This window comes from Muntiacus reevesi, chromosome 20 (genome assembly GCF_963930625.1).
Source record: "Muntiacus reevesi chromosome 20, mMunRee1.1, whole genome shotgun sequence".
Classification (NCBI taxonomy): Eukaryota; Metazoa; Chordata; class Mammalia; order Artiodactyla; family Cervidae; genus Muntiacus; species Muntiacus reevesi.
Window position 1 is genome coordinate 36,423,803 of NC_089268.1, and position 3,395 is coordinate 36,427,197.

A 3,395-nucleotide genomic window follows, 5' to 3' on the forward strand; every position below is an offset into this window, starting at 1 on the left:
GCAAGAAAAGTAATGATAGCAAAGGAAACATATTAGTTGTAAAGACCCCAGTTTTGTCTCACTTTAAGATCAATCTGAAGCACTCAACCACCAGATCTACAGGAACCTAACGGATGATGATGTTGACCTTTTCTGACCCTTATGACTTCAATCAACTAAAGCTTGGACTCTATCAACCACTCAAGCCTCTTCATGAATATGCATATATGCTATTGGGTTAGCCCAAATGCTCTTTTGGGATATCCGTAAGATGTTACAGGAAGACCTCAATGAACTGTCTGGCCAACCCAATACTTATAGCTTTAAACTTCTCCAGTATTACTGTTCAGGGAGACACAGCTTTGGGAAAGATCCCGTGTTCTCCTTACTTGCTGCAATTAGAAATAAATCCTTCTTCTGATCTTCAGCATGGTTGTTTTGGCTCAATACCCATCAAGAGGTGAACCCTGAAAAAAAAAATAAAGAAAGAAAGAGGTGAACGCTGTTCTCAGGTAACATTATGGGTATACAACAAGAACCTGATGGATCCCTGCTCTGAACTTCTGCCCTGGTAGAGTTGATTACCTGTTATTTATCTTCCAAACCCAAATCAGGTTATAGCATGTAACCTTATTCTCTTGGTGGAGGCACCACCTGAGCCTCTTTTGATTTTGATTTTATATGTGTCTGTACACACATACACAACTATGCTGGCTAATCTTTTCCTCTTTTTCCGAATCCAGTCTGGTTTCACATTCAATTCAGCTGATGGGAGACTCTGGTAGAACAGAGGGCAGGAAGAAAGTGAGGTCAGGATATGTAAGTTCTCCCTGAGCTCAGTTGCTAAATGGTAGGGTTACATTTCTCCATGGAAGGCCACCGTTGCATCTGGCTGCCCTCACAGACAGCTTCTAGTCTCCCTTGTTCTCTTCACCTTGAAATACCTCCCTGAAAATTCCATGCATTAATTTCTTTTTGTTTGAGCATATCATCATTGTCCTGCCTTGCTATACCAGGCTTTACTTACAACATTCAATTACAAAGATATTATATGGGGATTACTACAGTATAGATATTACCAACATTAATATTATTTTACTATAAAGATCAAGGGTACAAAAATGTACTCAATCTAAGATACCTCATTGGAATTAATTGTAAAAGAATGGCTTTATATGATTCTTGAAACAATGGGTGATCATTTGCCATAGCATGCATCAGCCAATAAATTAAGTTTAAACTTTTAAAGTAAACAGAAGAGGAGAGCTAGCATTTATTTTAAGTCCTCCATGTATTGGAGAATTTATATATTTTTCATTTCAGCTGTGTTTTTCACTGTTTGACTCATGTACTTCTTGATATTTTCTCTTTATTGAAATTCACACTATGTTCATTCTTCTACCCAGTTTGGTGAGCATCTTTGGAATTACTGTGTCCAACTCTTTTCTTAGATACTTATCTCCACTTCACTTAGTTCTCTCTCTGACGTTATGTCTTATTTCTTCATTTGGAACACACTCCTCTGTCTTCTCGTGTTGCCCAACTCTCTGTGTTTATTCCTTGGGTTAGGTGGAGTGGTTATGTTTCCCAATCTTGCAGTGGCCTTGTGTAGGAGACATCCTGCGGGGGCCTTACCACGCCCCCTTCTGTTCATCAGAGCGTGTCCTCTAGGGGTGCCCCTTACGTGGGCAGGCTACATCATTCTGCTGTGGCAGGGCCAATTACTGTGGGTGTGCTGGGAGGCGGGGCTGGTTCCCTGGCTTTGTGTAGTTGCTTGGGATCTGCTGGAGGGCAGAATAAGTTGACTGTGGTCCAGGGAGGCTCAGGGCTGCTGCCAGCCTGCTGGAGGACAGGGCTAGGTCCCTGCGTGACTGTGTGCATAGCCCACTAATGAAGCTACAGGTTTTGGAACTCAATTTCCCTCTGCCATATAAGCCAAAGTGCAAACATCGAGCACAAAGGCTTTTCTACCTTTTTTCCCCAACATTTTCACTAACAGATGGTTAGGGCTTCCCAGGTAGCGCTAGGGGTAAAGAATCTGCCTACCGATGCAGGAGAGGCAAGAGAGGAGGGTTTGATCCCTGGGTCAGGAGGATTCCCCTGGAGAAGGAAATGGCAACCCACTCCAGTATTCTCGCCTGGAAAGTTCCATGGACAGAGGAGCCTGGCGGGCTACAGTCCATGTGGTCACAAAGAGTCAGACACGACCGAGAGACTGAGTGAAGTCTGGTTGAAGGGTTTTCAGCCGTCTCCTGGCACATTAGTGAGCAGCACGGCCCCGCAGCCCTCTTCCTCTGCTCTGGGACTATGGACACGGAAAACCTCCTGCAGTCCAGTTCCCACAGCTCTGCTCTCACTGCCACTTCCTCTAGCCTGTGTTTGACTTTCCTCGGGGGTCAGCTAATTTCAACTCAGCTTGCCAGGTCCTGGAAGCTCCTTGAGCTTGCTGCCTCTCACTCCCTCCCTGCTCCCATCTCCACCTCTGCTCCATGACATCATTTATCCATTTGCAGACTTCCTCTGCTGCTCCCACAGCTCAGATCACAGGCATGGGTGGAGGCGGGGACCCCTGTTCCCCACTAGCCTTTCCCTTAGCTTAATTGCAAATGACCGTATCGATTACCAGGGGGGCAGAATGTCCAGTCAGCATCCCCAGAGAAGACTGTCTGAGAGAGTTGAGGCTTTTCCACTTTCCTTTTAAGGATTCATTTTTCTTTTCTCTTGGGATTTGCCATTGCAATTAATCTCTCTAAATCAGTGTGTTCTCCTCTTTCAACTTTTCTCTTCCTCCTTAACTGTCTCATTTCCTCCCTCCCTTCCTGCCTCTCTTCTTCCTGTTTTTCCTTCTGCCACCCAACTCTTCATTTTGCTCTTTTCTGGGGAAAAAAATGGTAAGTGAATAATGGTAAGCAAATTTTAAAAGGTGATAATCAAGGGGTGAACCCCAAATGCCTAGCCCCTAGTGGCAATATATAAAGAAAGAAGGCACTGTAAAGAAAGGGCATGTTCATGGAAGAACACTCACTAAATAAAACGTCTAAATGTTAATGCTTGTTTTGATAAAGTGTGCTTAATTCTCCACGTATAAGGAATGACATTATAGGTTGCTCACAACTGAGTAGGAGGGTTTGAGAGCTTTCTGCACAAATTCACTAACTTCCTCAAAAATTAGCCTTATACATACTAAAAAATAAATTTTACCCATCTTTGTCCAAATCTAGGATAACAAATGCATGGCATAATTCCCACATCTCTCACTCCCCAACCCCCCCAAGCTCACATTAGTCTTTGCTAATTGTTCACTACTATTTTTCCATTTCGGCTCAGAAGCAGTTTCTGCTTTTCTTAGAACAGTGATCCAGGTAGCTTGCCCAGTTAATAGAAGACACCCCTGAAAGAGAAATCTATTTTTTACT